The sequence below is a fragment of the Rhinoderma darwinii genome, chromosome 4 (assembly GCF_050947455.1).
Source record: "Rhinoderma darwinii isolate aRhiDar2 chromosome 4, aRhiDar2.hap1, whole genome shotgun sequence".
NCBI lineage: Eukaryota > Metazoa > Chordata > Amphibia > Anura > Rhinodermatidae > Rhinoderma > Rhinoderma darwinii.
The window spans coordinates 180654239-180675906 of NC_134690.1; the positions used below are offsets into that span (position 1 = coordinate 180654239).

Genomic DNA, 21668 nt, shown 5'->3' on the forward strand with positions numbered 1-21668 from the left:
CAATCCTCTCAGGGCCCCCTGCCCACTATAGCAGCCATAGTTGCAATGAAAAACTCAAGCACTCCTTCGGTTGAAATATGCAAAATAGGTTTATTTTAAATAAGGCAATATAAGAGAAAAGGTGTAATGTTTCGGCCACAATCCGTCCTTTATTAAACTCTATTGCCGCTGGTCAATAGAAAAACCTAATAGGAAATGATGCTGTGTAGATGGGTAGCTTGTACCATGGGAACCCTACCTACAGCACCCAGACAACTTGCAGAGTGCCACAGATTTGATCTACATATAGCAGCCATAGTGGCTGCTACAGGGTCCGAGGCATGAGGGGGCCCGTGCCACACAGCACCTCCCTTGTAGATAGCGCCACACAGCTCCCCCTTGTATATAGCGCCACATACAACCCCCCCTTGTAGATAGCGCCAGACAGCTTCCCCTCATATATAGCACCACACACAGCCCCCCCTTGTAGATAGTGTCACACACAACCCCCCTTGTAGATAGTACCACACAGCTCCCCCTTGTAGATAGCGCCACATAGCCCCCCCTTGTAGATTGCACCAAACAGCTCCTCCTTGTAGATAGTGCCACATAGCCCCCCCTTCCCTTGTAAATAGTGCCACACAGCCCCCCTTCCCTTGTAAATAGTGCCGCACAGCCCCTTAGCCCTTTCCCTTGTAAATAGCGCCCCTCCCCCTTCCTTTGTACTGTAAAGCGGACAGCTGTATTTATAGCCTACCGCTACCACTCTCCTTTCTGTCTGATGTGACTCACTGTCAGGAGGAGGTGGTCGTGCTGCGAAGCGGCGGAGGATCACTTTTGACTGGGCTCGCTGACGGCACAGGAGTGGACCAGTCCGGTCACCTGATCTGAGTCCCCTGACCTCATTTCAGGCGACAGGTCAGGTGACTGAATTGGTTCACTCCCAACACCGACCTTACTTGGCAGCAGCTGGCCTGCATATTGTCACGATCTGTGGGTATGTGGACCCACTTGGCCGTACCGGAAAATACTAATGGACCATTTGCAAAGAAAAACACGGGTAAACACAACAATGCTCAGGCAATGAGGGAAGGGGCAGGGCCCTTCTTATAGTCCAGGGTGAGTATGAGCTAATTACATATTAAATTTATCGCAGAATGAGTGCTGGCACGCTTCTCCTCCTCAGGAGACGCCAGCGCTCACTTCTGCTTCATGGCTGTGGCCGTCGGGAGGTGAGTAATCCCGACGGCCCGTGGCCATGGGTGTTACACATATTTTCAGATTTCGCAGAAGTCAAGCGGAATCTTAAAATATGCGGCCTACTATTCCTTTGCACTGCGCATGTACATTTTGACGCATGCGCTGTGCAAATTTCCGAGAGACTGCAGAAAAATCCCGGACTGTGTTTTTTTTCTGCCGGACGCCAGAAAAAAAACACACGTTTGCAGACTGCCCCTAAATTTACGGACGGTTGTCAACCCTGTTGCTTACACACATTAATTTCTTGATTAATAGTGATATTTCACATCATACTTAAATATTTCTACCATTTTAAACAATCATAGAATCAGTATAGCACCTACAAAACTCTAATACATTGATCACTTTATTCATTTGTTTTAACCCTTTCAGGACCAAGGTCATTTTGGCCCTTGATGACCAGCCCAATTTTTTCAAATCTGACGTGTCATTTTATGTGGTAATAACTCTGGAATGCTTTTGCCTATCCAAGCGATTCTGAGAATGATTTCTCGTGACATATTGTACTTTATGTTAGTGTAAAAATTTGGTCACTAAATTCATAGCTTATTTGTGAAAACACCAAAATTTAGAAAATTTGCAAAAATTATAATTTTTCTAATTTTTAATGTATCTACTTGTAAAACAGATAGTAATACCACACAAAATTGTTGCTAATTAACATCCCCCATATGTCTACTTCATATTTGCAAGGCTTAGAACTTTAGCAGCAATTTCTCATATTTTCAAGAAAATTTCAAAAGGCTATTTTGTCAAGGACCAGTTCAGTTATGAAGTGGCTTTGAGGGCCTTATGTACTAGATAGACCCAATAAATCGCCCCATTTTAAAAACTGCACCCCTCAAGGTATGCAAAACAGCATTCAGAAAGTTTCTTAACCCTTTAGGCGTTTCACAGGAATTAAAGCAAAATAGAGGTGTTATTTACAAATTTCATTTTTTTTGCTGAAATTCATTTGTAATAAAAAAAATATCTGTAACACAGAAGGTTTTATCAGAGAAACGCCACTCAATATTTATTGCCCAGATTCTGCAGTTTTTAGAAATATCCCACATGTGGCTCTAGTGTAGTAATGGACTGAAGCACAGGCCTCAGAAGCAAATGAGCACCTAGAGGATTTTGGGGTCTCCTTTTTTAGAATATATTTTAGGCACCATGTCAGGTTTGAAGTGGTCTTGTGGTACCATAACAGTGGAAACTCCCCAAAAGTGGTTTTGGAAACTACACACCTCAAGGAATTTATCTAGGGGTATAGTTAGCATCTTGACCCGACAGGTCTTTTGCTATATTTATTGGAGTTTGTCTTTGAAAATGAAAATCTACTTTTTTTCTGAAAAAAAGATAAAAAAAAATTTTTTTTACAAGGAAAAAAGAATAAAAAGCACCCCAAAACTTGTAAAGCTATTTCTCCCGATTATGGCAATACCCCATTTGTGGTAATGCACTGCTGTTTGGACCCACGGCAGAGATCAGAAGGGAAGGAGTGCCATTTGGCTTTTGGAGCGCAGATTTTGCTTGGTAATAGTTCTGTTTGGGGTTTTGCTGGTATTTCAGGTTATAATGTGGGGACATATGTAAGCTTGGTAGAGTACATCAGGGCATAATAAGAGGGTATAATAATGGGGTAAATAAAAAATAATTTATAGATATGTGGCTGGTGTCGCACTGATAAATGGTGCCCAATCTTATCCGCTTTTGGAACGCTCTGTACAATTTCTGTCGCTATATTCTGAGCGCCAGAATGTTTTCATTTTTTCTCCACCGGAGCCATGCGAGGAATTATTTGTTACGTTATAATCTGTAGTTTTCATTTGTACTGTTTTAGGGTGATTTTTTGATCACTTTTTATTCGATTTTTTTGGCAAGCAAAGTAACAAAAAAAAACATACATTTTGAGAATGTTTTTTGTCCTTTTTTTTTTTACAGTGTTCACTGTGCGCTATAAATGACATTTTACTTTATTCTGCAGGTCGATACGATTACGGCTATACCATATGTATATAGTTTTTTTATGTTTTGTGGCGTTTGCGCAATAAAATCACTTTTATATAAAATTATTTATTTTTTGTGTCACCATATTCTGAGAGACATACTTTTTTTATTTTTCAGTAAAAAAACTGTGTATGGGCTTATTTTTTGTGGGACGGGTTGTAGTTTGTATTGGTATTATTTTGGGGTACATGCGACTTTTTGATCACTTTTTATTCTATATTTTGGGAGGGGTGATGACCAAAAATTAGTGATTCTAGCATTGTTTTTTAATTATTTTTTGCGGTGTTCACCGTGTGGGAAAAATAATATTATAGTTTTAGTGTTTGTGTCGTTACGACCGTGGTGATACCAAATATGTGTATCCTCTTAGTCTTCCGTGAATGGCAGACCCGGAGGCCATTGTATGGCCTCCGATTTTGCCATGCAACCGACGGCAGCACCCGCAATCGGTCCCCGGGAAAGTTTGCTGGATAGCTCCTTAGTACGAAAAAGTGCAGCATCCATGTGCTGATATATAGGCTCTGTCAGTTTCTGTGTATTTGGAGATATTCTTCCCTTAGAAAACAATCCTTATACATACAGTCACAATTTTTTATATGGAATCCAACAGGAAAAACCTCTGTATGCCGCCATAATTGCAGGCATATGGAGTAACAGTCGAGGGCTCGTGCACTTCTATGGTAGCCCTCTTACGGTTCTGTAAAAAAAGATAGCTGTAATATGACCATGTGCATGAACAGTTAGGCTGGGTTCACACGACCTATTTGCAGGCGTAAACGAGGCGTATTATGCCTCGTTTTACGTCTGAAAATAGGGCTCCAATACGTCGGCAAACATCTGCCCATTCATTTGAATGGGTTTGCCGACGTACTGTGCCGACGACCTGTAATTTACGCGTCGTCGTTTGACAGCTGTCAAACGACGACGCGTAAATTGACTGCCTCGGCAAAGAAGTGCAGGGCACTTCTTTGCAACGTAATTTGTGGCGTTCTTCATTGAACTCAATGAAGAGCAGCTCAAGATTTACGAGCGTCACAGACGCCTCGCATAATACGAGGAGGAGCTTTTACGGCTGAAACGAGGCAGCTGTTTTCTCCTGAAAACAGTCTGTCTTTTCAGACGTAAAAGCCTCTCATCGTGTGCACATACCCTAACTGTTTGATAAATGGGATATCCATGTTGTTTGCATTATGTATTGCCAACTTTTATGAAATTCTTATTTATTTGTCTCCGAGTTTGCATAATTTCACTACTTAGATGCAAATAATGCCATCATAAGTGAGGCAGACACATGGTTATTTCACATAAATAGATGCCTATAGACAGACATGTAAGATCAGAGACATTTTTAGAAAGTATAGTCCTGACACTTGTCAAACATAACATCTATTTGATAGTACAATCCAGAAAAGGCACTTTACACAATAATTATTTTTTCATGATAAATTGACTTTAATTCGGATAAATGTATCTTAGGCTGGGTTCACACGAGCACATTAACGTCCATAATGGACGGACGTATTTCGGCCGGAAGTCCCGGACCGAACACAGTGCAGGGAGCCGGGCTCCTAGCATCATAGTTATGTACGATGCTAGGAGTCCCTGCCCCTCCGTGGAACTACTGTCCTGTACTGAAAACATGATTACAGTACGGTACAGTTGTCCTGCAGCGAGGCAGGGACTCCTAGCGTCGTACATAAGTATGATGCTAGGAGCCCGGCTCCCTGCACTGTGTTCGGTCCAGCACTTGCGGCCGAAATACGTCCGTCAATTACGGACGTAATGTGGTCGTGTGAACATACCCTTACAATGAGCTCTTTCTCAGCCAGCAATGTCACATTTTATTATTGAAATAAAAAACATGTGCAGAAAGCGCTGGATGCTTTTAAGTTCAGAGTAGCTGATGATAAAACAGTGCTCTCCAGTGTTTCTATATAGATTCAATACACATTTATTATATGCCACCTGCAGACTACATAAAAGCCATCCAATCGACATACACATTTTATTTAAAAAAAAAAAAAAATAAACACATTAGGGAAAGCTGAACTCAATGTAGCAATATCTATATTTCACTCCAGCACACAATAAACACAGCACCCATTAAACATGAAGTTAATAGCACAAGCTGTCTAAAAAAAAAAAAAAAGATTTCAATGTATTGTACTAAGTAGAAATTACCTACAAAATCTACAGTCAGTCATTTCATGTCATTTGGCATAATTTAGCAGCTGTTAATTGAACTTGAAACTAAAGCTTGCGTATAGGCTGCAATGATCATTTCCAGAGCCACAACAGAGGTTTTGTGTTTGCATTCAATAGTAGGACTGGGCTTTGCTTCCACTAAGTTCATTCTTCACATCTGAAAAGTGCCTACAGGGCACATTACACAGTGCCAGTTTTGGGCACTATTCATGAAAACATAGCTAGCAAAGGACCAATTCACATGATTGATATTGCTGCAGCTTCACAAGTGAATTAACTAGACAAAATAGTTATCTGCAGAATGATGTTTATTGGCGTCTGCTGTGTAATAAGTTCATAAAGGACATATAGAAAAAGGATTTGATGTTATAAAATAGCTCCTACACTGCAGCAAACGGGTATTAGTGTATAGAAATATTGACTGTATTGGGGTAGGAACATGCAACATACCATGAAGTTTTCTTGGTCCTTAAAAGGTAAAATTAACTTCTTCCAAGAGATACAACATGCTCGCTACACTAGTCACACTGTAAGGCTAAGTTCACACTACCGTTAAACTTCGTTTAGCTCTCTTCCGTCGGAGAAAGAGATGAACGAGAGCCCAAACTGAAAGCATCACTTACTTTAGAATTACCATTAATTTCAATGGTAATTCTTATGTTTTGAATGCTTTCCCCGTTTGCCTCCGTTCGCTAGGTTTCCGTTTTTTGGACGGAAGCAAAAGTGCAGTCTGCAGAACTTTTGCTTCTGTGAAGAAAAAAACGGAAACCTAGCGATCGGAGGTTTCCGATGGTAATTCTATCAGAAGCAATGCTTTCTGTTTGGACTCTCGTTCACCTCTTCCTCTGACGGAAGAGTCCTACTATAAGAGTAGTGTGAAAGGAGCCTAAGGCCTCATGCACACGACCATAATGTTTTTTACTGTCCGCAAATACTGATCTGTAGGCATCCGCAAGTCATCCGCATATACGGCTTGGTGTCCACAAATATTGTCCGTAGTACATCCGTATTTAGGTAGCAGAGGATGACACTAAGTCCCAACCCCCTAAAAAGGTCACATGATCGCTCTGGTGCCATTTTCTCTGGCATTTGTGCTTTGTGAGAGATCTGTTGGATTTCCCTGTTGATATAGCTTTGTTTTCTGGCGTTTATTTTGCTGCAAGGATGCCCTACAGACGTGTAGATCAAGCTCTTCTGGACTGACTCTTCTCTAGGCGATTCGGGCAGCAAGCTATGCTGGAAGGTGAACCGAAGAGGAGGATGAGGTACTGGGCTGACCCCATTGTCTCCCAGTGGCCCAGGAAGGGGCATTTCCACATTCTCTACGCTGACCTGCGGCAGCACCCGGAGAAGTTTCACAACTTCTGCCGTATGTCGATCTCCAGCTTTGATCGTCTGCTGTCTGCTGTCAGACCTCCATCTCGGAATCAACTGCCAGGACACCAACATTCGACGGTGTATCTCTCGGGAGGAACAGCTCATCGTCACCCTCAGGTAAGAACACAATCTCCCTTTTGCCCCTTGCCGCCATGTCACCCTGCTGCAGCTAGTATAAGCATACTTGTCCCCTGTGCCCATTCCCGCCATGTCACCCTGCTACAGGTAGTATAAATATAGTTGTCTGCCATGCCCTTTGTCGCTAAGTCCCCCTGCTACAAGTGCTATAACCGTACTTGTCCCCTGTGTCTACTGCTGTCCTGTCACCATGTGCCAGCAGTACTAATTATTTATTTTCTTCACAGGTTCCCCTTCACTGCTCCCCCACCTGTCCATGTGAGGAGTGCGGATAGTGGTACTGCCCAGTTGAATAAGAGGGGCTTAGGGTCTTGTACATGCCCCTATCCTGTGAGTAAAGGGACTGGTATCGGTTGTAGTAACCCCTATAATGCGGAGGCCTCGGTGGAGGTGGGGGTGGAGTTGGCACGGGGGATAGTGATTGCACACCCAGCCTGCTCCAATGGAACTCTATGGCATTATGGAGTTCCATCGGAGAAGGACTGTTGGCAAACACCTCCATCACCCCAGAACGGCCGGCTCACATTTGAAGAGGTGTTCCTGGGGCACCTGCTTCAAATGTGTTGCCACATTTAGGACAAATGTGTCCTCCAGGCTCTCTTGACGCCTTGTCAAATGCACCAGCACCTGGGCGTCAGTCATAGCCCTGGTGTCCTCCTCTCCATGACCACGCTTGTGCCCTCTTGATCTCGATGGTCGAGGTTCCTTCTGGGTTCTGTCATAGCTTGGGAGGGTCCTACTGCTGGAGAATCAATTTGGGTCTCATCAGAGTCTTCCTCTTAGAGACTGTCTCTAGTTCTAGGATAGACAACAGAGAAAATTAATACGTGATACACAATAACAAAAAGTAGTACTTGATACACACCTAGCTAGGTAGAATTGTGTGACACATGGAAGTATGCAACGTTGCACAGGGATCTGTGCAATATAGCATAGACCCATGTGTCCACATGAACCCTACATACACATCTAGCTAGGTAGAATTGTGCGACACATGGAAGTAAGCAATGTTGCACAGGTATCTGTACAACATAGCATAGCCCCATGTGTTCACATGAGACCTACATACACACCTAGCTAGGTATAATTGTGTGACGCATGGAAGTATGCGATGTTGCACAGGTATGTGTGCAACATAGCATAGCCCCATGTGTCATAAAGAACCAAACAATTATTCAAAATATGCATTTATACATACGGCCCAATCTCCATAACGTCACTTAAGAAGCGCAGTTGTTCTGTATACAGATATGGCTTCTTCTTCAGACGACCATCCCCACAGCGGCCCTTGGACATAAGCTCCCTTCTAAACTGGTCTCTGCAGGTATTCCAGTGAATTTTTGCATCGTTGCCTATAAAAAAAAAATGATAATACTATTACAATTACAAAATAATTATGGGATGGTGTGAGGGTTATTGAAGGTAATAAAGTTTGGGTTGGGTGGAAACTTACAGAACTTGGTCCACTGTTTTTTTTTTTAGGCTGTTTCCCACTCCTCTGGGTGAAACTCCTTGACCACTCCAGTCCAGGCTTTCTCCTTCAAAATAGTATCGTTATACTCCTCCGGACGCTTGTCCCATATCACTGGGCGGTCCTGGATGGACAAAATGAGTGGCTCAACTTGTGCTTTGGTCAGGACCATGGTTTGGTGCTGCCTGAAGTGCTGGTGTTTCAAAAATAGGACATGTTGTATAATTTGTGGACAATTTCTATGGCACGGACACACCTCTGTAAATATACGGAAAGGTGTCTGTAGCCAATGGAAATTAATGGGTCCGCAATGTCATCCGTAACTACGGTTCCGTAATTACGGATGAAAACTACGGTCGTGTACATGAGGCCTAATGGATGATTAATATTAGCATCAGAGGAAACTACAACAGTTAGCAAAAGCAGCTTCTGTTTTGGCTGCCATTAGATTACAAAACAACTCCTATTCTCTGTAATATCGATGTTGATCCAAAATATCAATGTGAACAGGGGGGAATAATTACTCATAATTAGGCCAGGTTCACACGCGGTGGAAAAAAAATTGTACAAATCTGGCTGCGGATTTTTTCACAAATCCGCAGTGAATCCGCAGCAAAGTATGCATGTATAACACCACTCTACAATGAAAGGGGTGAAATCTGCTCTACAGATTTTTATGTATTGTGAAGCACTGGCTTCTAGATTTACAAGCAAGGAAGGTTAGGGATATATACACAGCAAATCCACGCACAAAGGAGACCTCATAATTAGGATTGCCACCTGGCCGGTAGACCACTGGCCCAACCAGTTTCAACATCAGGAAACCAGTGTGGTGAAAGTTTTTCACTGGCAATTGTACTTGCCGATGAAAAACTTTAACTGCAGTCAATGTCAGGAAATAAAACCTGACATTACCAGTGTTCCTTGTCGGTCCTGGAGTGTACATTATTCACGTGACCACTTTAACCATTTTTCTTCTTTTTTAGTCTGGTCTGAAGTCTGATCACGGGTCTGGAGTCACAGGGGCTCTATGTGCTACTATCTACAGGTGGCACTTTGTTGAACTATCTACAGGGGGCACACAGTGGGATACTATCTACAGGGGGCACTGTGTGGCACTATCTACAGATGGCATTGTGTGGCACTACCTACAGGGGACACTGTGTGTGGCACTATCTACAGATGGCACTATCTACATGGGGCATGATGTGTGGCACTATCTACAGGGGACACTGTGTGTGGCACTATCTACAGATGGCACTATCTACATGGGGCATGGTGTGTGGCACTATCTACAGGGGGCACTGTGTGTGGCACCATCTACAGGGGGCACTGTCTACAATGTGTGGCACTATCTACAGGGGGCAGTGTGTTTGTAACTATCTACAGGGGAAACTGTGTGGCACTATCTACAGACATTCATCTAATAACCTTTACCATAAAAGCATTGTAACTCCACGTGTAAAATCATACTCCATGTGTAGCTATACCCCAAAACTACACCAACTTTTTATTTGTGTTGACATGTTCAGTATTTTTGGGTGGGAACGGTGGCAACTCTACTTAGAATACATATAGAGTGAGGCCCCCTGCACACGACCGTGACAGCCACCCGCATTTGTGGGCCATGCTCCCATATAAAGTATGGGAGCACGGTCCGTAAAAAGTAAAAAATAGGACATGTCCTATCTTTTGCGGAGCCTTTCTACAACATGGACATCTTCTCGTTATTATAATCCACAAAGCAGGGATTATCACATAAACAACCTTCCCATATAATAAGAAGGTGGTCTATGTAACGACCATACCAAATGTTGTCACCTAAGAACAGATTTTCCAAATGATAAATAAACTGTTTGTAATGTCCGTGGCTGCGGGCTGTCACCTCCATCCTCCCCCTGACAGCCGCAGCCACGAGTCGGCAAGCGCTGGCCCCAGCCTCCTCCTCAGGAGACGCCAGCGCTCGCGTCCACTCACCTTTGCCTGTTGCCGTAGGGTGCATGGACGAACTTTGACCCGTGAGTACCCTGGACTATAAGAGGGGTCCAGCCCCCTAGTTCTATGCCTGAGCGTTGTTGTGTTCCCTATAGTTTGTCTATGTGATGGCTTCCTAGTGTGTTTCCTGTTCCAGTCCCTGTCCCTGTACCTATACTTGTTTCCAGTTCCTGTTCCTAGCAATCCATACCTTCCTGGTCTAGCACGGAGCTGTGCTAAAGACGTGCAGCACTACATCCACGTCTGACCTGACGTCCGCCTGCTACTTAAGTCCCAGCCGAGCCTGCCCTGCTGCTGTCTGAGCTGCCACCGGTACCTATAGAACTATAGATAATCACCTGCTCTCTGTTGGCCAGCTGCCTAACCGTCAAGGCGGTACGGCCCAGTGGGTCCACAGACCCTTCGTGACACTGTTCCTCTCACCATGCCATTTATATATTTGCAAGAGAGTGGGAGAACTTCGAGCCCACAGATATGATGATGACACACGGAGCTGTTAAGTGAGTTTTGCGCGCGCAAAACGCCGTGTTTTTTGCGCGCGCAAAAAGCACACGCTTGTGTAAATCCTCCCTAAGGGTCTGATTTTGGGTTCTGAATGAGTTTAGTTATCTGATCTTGGGTCTGAAGGAGTTTAATATCTGGTCTGGGGTCTGAATGAGTTTAGTAGTCAGGGGTCTCAAATGTTCACTGTGGCTTTAACTAAATTTGCATAAATCAATAGAGAAAACGAATATAAGAACCTTTGTAATATATCTTACTAGAGAAAATTGCCTTTTTTCTCCACTTATGACCCACTTCTTCTCCTTCCCCCTGCCTCCTGCACTGATCATTCACTCTCAATTCACTGTTAAAATCCATCTTGTCGGACTATCAGCTCACTGAGGGATCAGGTTACATGCTGCCATAGAAGTCTATGGAGAGGGGAGGGGTATAGATCTGCTCGAGGGAGAAAGATGCAGAGAAACACTTCAGCAGCTTTTTTTAAGTGTTCTATCTCACCTGAGTGCAGGAATCACAATTACACTGCTCAGTCCTGCTGTCGTCCATGCTGCTGGGCTGTTTCTGAAGGTGTGCTACAGATAGTAAAGAAAATCCAGCACTCCTATCTATGTGTGCAGTATATATAGAAGACATCATAGCAGCTAGTCTCTGCCCCCTCTGGAGCTGAGCTCAGGAAAAACTAACAATTAGAGCTAGAGCAGGGGTCTCAATCTTGGCTGGGTAAATTGGTCGCACATAGAAAAAATGTTGACGGGTCGCAGTACTTTCAAATTTGATACAATACAAAATTATTGTTAATCAATTAGTTATTTGAACTACTATAACAATACTACATTACTGTACTAATACTATATTACTATAATAATACTACATTACTATAACAATACTGTAACGGCCGCGTTCGCGGACTGCCGCCTTCTCTCACCTCCCGGCGGCCGCGACCGCAGACCTCACCGGAGAGTCAGCACACAAAGCCATACTGCCCTGCAGCCTCTCCTACGGTGCGCGCCCTCATCCCCGCCCTGAAATGGCCCACGTGCGCACCAGGTAAAAGTTTGATAATCAATCCCCAGATCACCCTGGACTATAAAAAGGGCTCTGCCCTTCCACCCCTTGCCTCAGCGTTGTTGTTGTACTCCCATGTTAGTCTAAGCAAATGGTCCCTTAGTTGTATCCTGCTCTCAGTGTTCCCGTATCCTGCTTCCTGTATCCTGTATCCCGTAACTGAGTTTGTTCCTGAGCTGAAATCTAGTGTTGGAGTCGTGTTGTTCCATCTGCCTTGATAAGTGTCATCTGCCACGTCCAGTGTCATCTGCCACGTCAAGCGCCATCTGCGTCAAGTGTCTGCTACACCGAGTATCTGCCAGAACGTCTTCCCAGGGTCTCTTACCTGAGAGACTGTTATTGACTGTCGTTTGGCCCGCTGCTACTCTGCTACGGTGGAGCAGCCTAGTGGGTGCACATACCCCACAGGCGTGACAAATACTACATTACTATAATATTAATACATTACTATAATAATACTACATTACTATAACAATACCACATTACCATAATAATACCAGTAGGTTTTAACTTACCGGAAATTTGTGAGTTTACTTCACGTGCTTATTTTAACAATCCAGTTTAAGTGTCGCTAAATTCAGTCTGGCGGCTCAGTTGGCAGCGTTTGGCATACACAAGATTGGGCAGCCCCTTATTAGATAGTGCCACAGTGCCCTCTGTAGATATTGCCAGTACCCTCTGTAGGTAATGCCGCAGTGCTCAGTGTAATCTGCCACGCCAAGCGTCATCTGTGCCAAGTGTCTGCTACTCCGAGTATCTGCCAGATCATCTTCCCAAGTACTCCTACCCCAGAGACTGTTATTAACTGTCATTTGGCTAGCTGCTACTCCATTACGGCCTAGTGGGTCCACATAACCCACAGGCTTGACAGTATGCTCAGGCCATGGTCAACCTAAGATAGCGATCCAGGTGATGCAAACAGACATGCGTGACCTCCTGGCACGCCAGGGTCAGCTCCAACAGGCAGTAAATTCGATAATCACCTGTTTGAATCATCCTACTGCACCTCCTCTAGATGCTTCCACTGTTCCACTACCTGTTACCCCGTCTTGCCTTCCCTGGGTCTACAATTTTGCTGCCTCTACAGCCTCACAACGACGAGGATCATAGGGCCTGTGGAGGCTTCATTAATCAATGTTTGATCTACTTTAGGTTACGTGCCCATCTCTTCCCCTCTGATGAGGCCAATTATTATTTCTCTCCTCACTGGCAAACACCATCTTGGAATGAGAGTACCAGTTGTTGTATTCCCACGTTAGTCTAAGCAAATGGTTCCTTAGTTGTATCCTGGTCCCAGTGCTCCCGTATCCTGCTTCCTGTATCCCGTGAGGGTATGTTCACACGGCTAATTTTCGGGCATTTTTTGGGCCGTAAACAGCCGAAAAACGGCCGAAAAATCTGAAGTGTTTTTCAAAACGGTCGCAAAAAAGAAGTGCATGTCACTTCTTGAGCCGTTTTTGGAGCCGTTATTCATTGACTCTATAGAAAAACAGCTCCAAAAACGGCCGTAACAAAGACAGCGAAAGACGCGAGTTTGAATAAAAAAAAACGGCTGAAAACAGCTCCGTATTTTCAGACGTTTTTAGTAAGCGTGTGCACATACCCTCACTGTGTTTGGCCCTGAGCTGTAATCTAGTGTTGGAGTCGTGTTGTTCCATCCGCCTTGCTAAGTGTTATCAGCCACGTCCAGTGTAATCTGCCACGCCCTGTGTCATCTGTCACACCCAGTGTCATCTGCCACGCTCAGTGTCATCTGCGTCAAGCGTCTGCTACTCCGACTATCTACAAGATCATCTTCCCAGGTTCTCTTACCCCAGAGTCTGTTATTGACTGTTTGGCCAGCTGCTACTCTACAGTGGAGCGGCCTAGTGGGTCCACATACCCCACAGGCGTGACAAATGCTACATTACTATACTAATACTACATTACTATAACAATACTACAATACCAGAATAATACCACTAGGTTTAAACTTACAGGAAATTTTCGAGTTTACTTCACGTGCTTATTTTAACAATCCAGTTTAAGTGTTGCTAAATGCAGTATGCCGGCTCAGTTGTCAGCGTTTGGCAGACACAACAATGTCAAGATTGGACAGCCCCTTCTTAGATAGTGCCATATTGCCCTCTGTAGATATTGCCACAGTGCCCTCTGTAGATATTGCCAGTGTCCTCTGTAGATAATGCCACAGTGCTCTGTAGATAGTGCCACACTGCCCTCTGTAGATAGTGCCACATTGCCCTCTGTAGATAGTGCCACACTGCCCTCTGTAGATAGTGCCACACTGCCCTCTGTAGATAGTGCCAAGCCCCCTTGAAGATATCACCCACCCTGTAGATAGCGAAACCCACCTCCCCATAAATAGCGCAATTGGGGCTCCCTCTAGGAGTGGAATCCCCAGCCAGAGCATAGGCCAGGGATTCCGCTGCTAGAGGGAACCCCTGATGTCATTTTCCATATATGGACAGTGACATCAAGGGCTACTCCTGGAGCGGAATCCCCTACCAGAGCGTTGGCAACGGGGATTCAGCTCCAGGAGTAGCCACTGACCTCACTGTCCATATAAAGACAGTGACATCAAGGGCTTCCCCGGGCACAATGCTTAAAGTAGTGTAGTGCCCGGGGAGTCCTCGGCGAGTGTAGGACCTCCCTCTGCTCTGAACTAATGTTGCAGCAGGGAGCTGATTGTTCCTTGCTTCAGCATTGGGTTCAACTGTATCTGCGTCCTGAGGGCGCAGATTCATTTGACAGCAGGACATACACCCGACCGCCCGAGACAGCGGGACAGAGCCCGGAATCTAGGACTATCCCGCTGATTCCAGGACGGTTGGGAGGTATGGCCCGGGGGGAAATGTAGCACTATGTACAGGGGGGCGTGGAGCAATATCTACAGGGGGGGTTGTACTATCTATAGGGGGCTCTGTGGCCATTGCTAACCTACCACCAACATACTGCGCAGTAATAAATCATGAAATTGAGAAAGTGATGGAAGAGAAATACAGTGTTAACTGTAAAATGTCACCTATGCTAATAATGTAGAGAACAGAACATACGTAACATTAAGAAAATTACAGTTATCTGTTTTTATCTTATCTCTACTTTGGGGAGAAAGATCCTTATGGCGTCCAGTATTTACAGTACATGTGTTATACTCCCTCACTGCTCTTTTATCAGCGTCCCATCATTTAAAGTTTATCACTCCCTTTGAAGTTAGTTGCTGGCATCTGGTCTTTAACAAACTGTAATGTATATTTTACATTTATGCGATACTCCTGCGATTTGAGAGTTTCCAAGTGTTAAGCTCACGCACTAAGCATTTATAAAGTTACTCTGCAGTTTTGCAGATCATATAATGGAGAACATGTTCAAACTTGCCATTTAGATGATAACTAATTCACTCCATCATCTGTAAATAGTAGAAACCAGCAGGATACTCATTTATATCAAGTACAGGCATAATGATCAAGTGTCACAGTGAGGCCCATTTACCCAGACCTCCAGGATTTGTTAAGCAATTTTGTCTTTTGTTTTTAACATCACTGAATTAAACCGCCAACCCTGCCTATGGTGAAATCTGCTTTTCTAAGTCATTGCATAATGTTACATATGGGTCCTAAGACAAATGGTTTTGCTTTGTTATGACTATAAATCTGATGTTTCTATAATTTTTTGTTCTGCAGTTAAAGAGTCTTGAACACTCTTGAAAAGTGTTTGCTGCTGAGGGCCAAACAAAAGATATACATACAAGCAGACCGAATTTAATATCCTGTGGTCTATAGGTAATGTGTTGGCTTCTGGTTTTAACAGATTTGCTCACGTTACTTCATGGCTCTGACCTGGTTACATGTCCCATACCATTTAGATAATATCTGTTTTGGTGGTAATGCACCAAGCACTGGAACAATGTCTTGTAACATCTAAAGTGGCAGATTCCTTTATTAACATGCACGTTCAGCTCTGCCAAATGTGGATGTTCATGCTAGCTGAGATTATAAACTGCTTGACAATAGGGAACAAAGATCACAAATATGCTGGTATAAATAATCAAATAAAGAGATATTCCGGTTCCAACTAATTAAAGTGTAGCTAAACGTTTGACAAACTTCTGACATGTCATAAAATTGGATTGGTGGGGGTCCGAGCACTGAGACCACCAATCGCTAGAACTAAGCAGCTGAAATGCTCCTGTGAGCGCTCAGCTGCTTCGTGTCTGTTCGGCTTTTTCCGTAAATAAATGTACCTGTGTATGGACTCAATAGAAAGTCTATGAGCCCGTACTCCGATACATCGGCTTTCCAGAAAAAGCAGAACAGGCACGAAGCGGCTGAGCACTCACACGAGCGCTTCAGCTGCTTCGTTCTAGTGATTGGTGGGGGTTTCAGTGCTCGGACCCCCACCAATACAACTTATGACATGTCACTATGGCATGTCAGAAGTTTGTCAAACGTTTAGCTACACTTTAATGTTATTTTTGTACAATAAAAAATGATACTATTTTCAAATATACTTTCTGTATCAATTCCTCATCGTCTTCAGGATCTCTGCTTGCAGTCAATCAATAGGATCTTTAATTTTTTAATCCCCGGGGTAAAACCCTGTACTAATAAAGTACTAAGTACTAAACTGTGGTGCACCTGAATGTCCATCACATGGCTAGGACAGATCTTTATCACCTCAGAGTTAGGTCCCATTCGCACGACCGTAAAAACGCCCGTACTTACGGGCCGTAATTACGGTCTGTAATTATGGAACCATAGACTTCTATTGGCCATGGGTACCTTCCCGTTTGCGTACGGGAAGGTGCCCGGGCCGTTGAAAAATATAGAACATGTCCTATTTCAGGCCGTAATTGCGGCATGGGTAGGCCTATGGAAGTCTATGGGGCTCCCGTAATTACGGGTGGCTACGTGAGGGTTGCTAGGCGACTTCAGGGGATTTCAATTTTTAAATAATGAGAAGCAGAGAAAATGGCGTCTGAGCGATCATGGGACCCTTTTAAGGGGTTTGGACATGATTGTGACATAATTTCCAGCCCCCCTTTTTTTACGGGTCCGTAAATACGGATGGAATACGGATGACAACAGACCATTATTTACGGGCACGGGTACGTAAATACAAATTAAAACGTGTGACGAAGGACCCGTATTTACGGCCAGTATTTACGGGAGGGAAAAAATACGGTCGTGTAAATGGGGCCTAAACAATGTGAGTTCCTGTTAAGCAGACACCTTTAAAAAAAAAACAAAACACATGAGGAATTGATACAAAAAAGCATATCCGAAAACTGTAAAACTTTTCAATTCACAAAAATTACAATTTATTTTTGAAAACCAGAATAACCCCTTTATATCTTAGTAGTTTAGTATCAGATATATGTCAAACTCTCAAATACGTGCAAAAACATCTGCATTTTTATTTCTGTTGTCACAATGTGAAAGTTGAGCAGAAAAAAAGAGTGACCCTACCCAGTTCTGGGGATTCTCCACAATGCTTTCCATGGTATACAATTCAATCTGTTCAAGACCACAAACATATCATAGTGGTGTTATCTGTCGCTTTGTAATCTTTATCTGATGGCTTTGTGATCAACCGTTCACATAAACTTCCCAACTCACCATATTGTGTCGTCTTTTTATTAGATTTTTTATGCATAAATCACAATGCTTAATTTCTGCTGAATATATGACCATGGCTTGTATTGCTGTGAATAGAACCTGATGTGCTTATATTACAGCTGATCTGTTGCTGGCTGAGCTTGTTACAATATCGGAGAGCTCACTGTTTCATGTAAAAGTTTTCTGATGCGTTGCAAAGTGAAAAGTGACACAAAGAATAATATACAGTATAAACAAATGAAAAGGTTATGTGACTTTCCACCAGAGGAGGATGAAGCCATAGCTTGGATTTCATCATAAAATTGGATTAATAGGGGTATTGAAGAAAGTCACTTGTGAGTGTCAAGTGTATGGCTCAAGCTCAAAGCATTTATATCATTGTTTTCACCGTTGTAGAAACTTGTTTGCAGCACTGTCCAGTTTACAAGCAATACATCCTGTTCTTGATATTCACACTTTCTGTAATTATTCCTGGATCTAATTACCTTAAATGAAATGTATTTTATTACATCCGCTTACATTCAAGATGTCCACAGTTATTCCGCACAGTCTAAAAGCCCAAGTATCCGGCAAACAAGCGTTCACATGAACGCTTGTTCCCAATCATTACCCTGTGTAAACGCTCGTTCATCGGCAGATCTGCTCTTTTATGCAGCAGAAAATATTATTGTTGTCGGCAGCCCATCTCCCTGTGTAAAGATGTGCTGCTGATATGATGGAAATGTATGAGGATGAGCGATCATAGTAATGATCGCTCATCTGCATGCATAACCAGGGCCGGCCTTAGGACAGATGGCGCCCCATGCGAAATTATCTTTTGGCGTGCCCCACCCCCATCATAACAAGAATGCCCCATAAAAAAAGTATAATGCCCCTTTAGTGCCCCCATACAGTATAATAATAATATTTAATAATATAATATATTATAACCCCTTCAAGACACAGTATTTTGTCCTCCAATTGTGCCCACACAGTATTATGCCCCCTAAGTGACACACACAGTATATTGCCCCCTGTCGTGCCCCTACACAGTATAATGCCCCCCTCCCCTGGCTGCCACACACAGTCCCCCCTGTAGATTGTGCCATACAGCCTCCCTGTAGACAGTGCCATAATCCCCACCTCCCCATGTACACAGTGCCATACAGCCCCCACTACCCCCTTGTACTCACCTAGGCCCCGTTCCCACGATGATCTGAGCTGCTCCACAATGCCGACGACTGGATCATTGCATAGGCCGGCGTAATCCTGTAGCCTAGTACAGAGTTTCCCAACCTTTTCGGACTCGAGGCACCCCTGGAAAAAAAATCAGCCTCCCCATTAACAGTAAAATGACAATCAGCCCCCACTCACAGTAAAATGACAATTAGCCCCCACTCACAGATGCCCCCTGTAGATAGTGCCACACAGCCCTCTATAGATAGTGCCACGCATCCCCCTTGCAGGTAGTGCCACACAGCCCTCTTGCAGATAGTGCTACGCAGCCCCCTTGTAGGTAGTGCCACGCAGCGCCCTTGTAGGTAGTGCCACACAGTCCCCTTGTAGGTAATGCCTCACAGCCCCCTTGTAGGTAGTGCCACACAGCCCCCTTGTAGATTGTACCCCCTTCCTTTAGATAGCGCCACTGTAGCTCCCTGAATGAGGGGGATCCCCCCATGGCCGAGGATTCAGCTCCTGAATGGAGGGCTCGATGTCTGTCCATATATGGACAGTGACATCAGGGGCAACGCTTGAAACTGAATTCCTGTCCACAGCGTTGCTGTCGCTGTGACCGGGGATTCCACTCCAGGAGAAGCCTCTGACGTCTCTCTGTCAGGGGCTTGTCCTAAGTGGAATCCCCGGTCACAGTGTTGGCAACACTATGGATGGGGATTCCACTTCAGGAGTTGCCCCTGATGTCACTGTCCATATATGGACAGAGACATCGAGCGCTCCATCCAGGGGCAGAATCCTTGACCACACTGGGATCCCACTCCTTCAGGGAGCTACAGTGGCGCTATCTACAGTTAGGGGGGGTACTATCTACAAAGGGGCTGTGTTGCACTACCTACAAGTTGTTAGTAGACAGCAAAGCAGGGAGATACCTCCCTGCTCTGCTATAGTGTTCAATAGTATTTGCGTCCTAAGGACGCAGATACTATTGAATGTGGCGTCGCTACCAATGTAGCAGTCACAGCGGCTGCTAGCCGCCGGCCATTGGGGGAGGCTGTCCCGACGGGCGGCACGGGCGCCCTCATGCCCAGTGTCGCCGCTAGCAGCTGCCATGGCAGCTACAGCGGAAGCAACGCCACTGAGAGAAGAAGCTCCCTGGCGGAAAGGCAGCTTCTGAGTCGCCGGGCGCTTCTGAAACACAAGCAGGGGAAGGGAGCCAGCGCAGCGCCCCGTTCCACCTGCTGGAGTGATGCGCCCTGTGCCATGGCACAGGTTTCACACACCTAAGGCCGGTCCCGTACATAACCAATCATTGCTCCTTGTGAAAGTAGCAAACGAGCGCCGATCAGCGAGCTGTCTCGTTGATCAGTGCTCGATTTCACGTCCTTTTACACGTAAAGATAAATTGGTCTTTTTACACGTAAAGATAAATTGGTCATTTTACACATAATGATAAATTGGTAAAAACAAACGATGATCAATGATAAAGCGAGTCATTAATGTACAAAAGTCATGTAAAATGACAGATGTTTTTTTCGTAGCTTTGATCGCTTTTGAGATAGCTTCCTTTTCCTCCTTGCCTCTTGTCTCGTCTGCTAACAACTAGCAGATGTCTGTTTACACAAGAATTTATAACACCGACAAACGATAATTTTTAGGCCGTGATAAACATTAGCTCTAAGACAAGCAAGCAATTTCTAGCCGATTGTGCAATTGCTACACTTGCCAAAGATTGACAACTTTTACTCGATCTTACAATATTTTACACGATATTCGCTGTGCAAAAGGCCCTTTAGGGTATGTAGACACAAGGCAGACTCGTGGCAGAAATATTTGAGATTGGAGAATCCGTTTCATGGGGTTGTTTCTTCCGCATGTGCATGGATTTTTGCAAGCCCCATTCAGATGTATGGGATAGTTGCAGAAATATCTGCAACAAATCTGCAGTGTGTGAATATACTCTAATATACTCTAAGGGCGGGTTCACACATGGCGGAATTGCACTTAAATTCCGCTGCGGACACTCCGCAGCGTTAATCCGCAGCGGAGCCGTTTCTACATTGACTTTCACTTTAATTTAGCAGTGTTCGTTTACACGATGCGTACAATTCCGCTGCGGAGCATAGGCTGCGGAGCGGAATTTGGTGTCCGCAGCATGCTCTGTCTGTTGCGGAGCAGTGGCGGACTCATGGCGGAATTTCTCCATTGACTTCAATGGAGATTCAAAGTTCCGCAATGAAGTCCGCAGCTGTCATGCACATGTCATGTGTGCTGCGGATGCGTCTTGCTTTTTTTACTTGACATTTCTTCATTCTGGCTGGACCTATGTATTTCTAGGTCTACAGCCAGACTGAGGAAGTCAATGGGGCTCCCGTAATGACGGGAGCGTTGCTAGGAGACGTCAGTAAATAGTCACTGTCCAGGGTGCTGAAAGAGTTACGCGATCGGCAGTAACTGTTTCTGCACCCGGGACAGTGACTACCGATCTCAATATACATGTATCTGTAAAAAAAATAGAAGTTCGTACTTACCGAGAACTCCCTGTTTCTGTCTCCAGTCCGGCCTCCCAGGATGACGTTTCAGTGTAAGTGACGGCTGCAGCCAATCACAGGCCAAGCACAGGCTGCAGCGGTCACATGGACTGGCGCGTCATCCAGGGAGGTCGGGCTGGATGCCGAAGGAGGGACGCGTCATAAAGACAACGGGCGGCAAGTATGAATTTCTTTTACTTTCACTAGGGAAAGTGCTGTCCCTTCTCTCTATCCTGCACTGATAGGGAGAAGGGAAGCACTTTTCCCGCAGTCCGCAGCAGCTAGTCCGCATCAATTTTCTGCACATTTTGTGCAGATCCGCAGCCGTAATCCGCAACCCGGATTAGGTGCGGCATTGATGCGGACAGTTGCGGAGGAATTCCGCCA

At 44.6% G+C, this 21668-nt stretch overlaps 1 long non-coding RNA gene across 1 annotated transcript in view; it reads right to left on the reverse strand.

The window, feature by feature from the left end:
• Nucleotides 1-6299: 6299 nt before the first annotated feature.
• LOC142760951 (uncharacterized) overlaps nt 6300-21668 on the reverse strand; it is a 79858-nt gene continuing 64489 nt past the window's right edge. Inside the window, exons 2-4 of the long non-coding RNA XR_012883463.1 lie at nt 8405-8546; nt 8150-8303; nt 6300-7749 (exon numbers count right to left, since the gene is read on the reverse strand). This is a non-coding gene — a long non-coding RNA (uncharacterized LOC142760951). The remainder of the gene's footprint in view (nt 7750-8149; nt 8304-8404; nt 8547-21668) is intronic.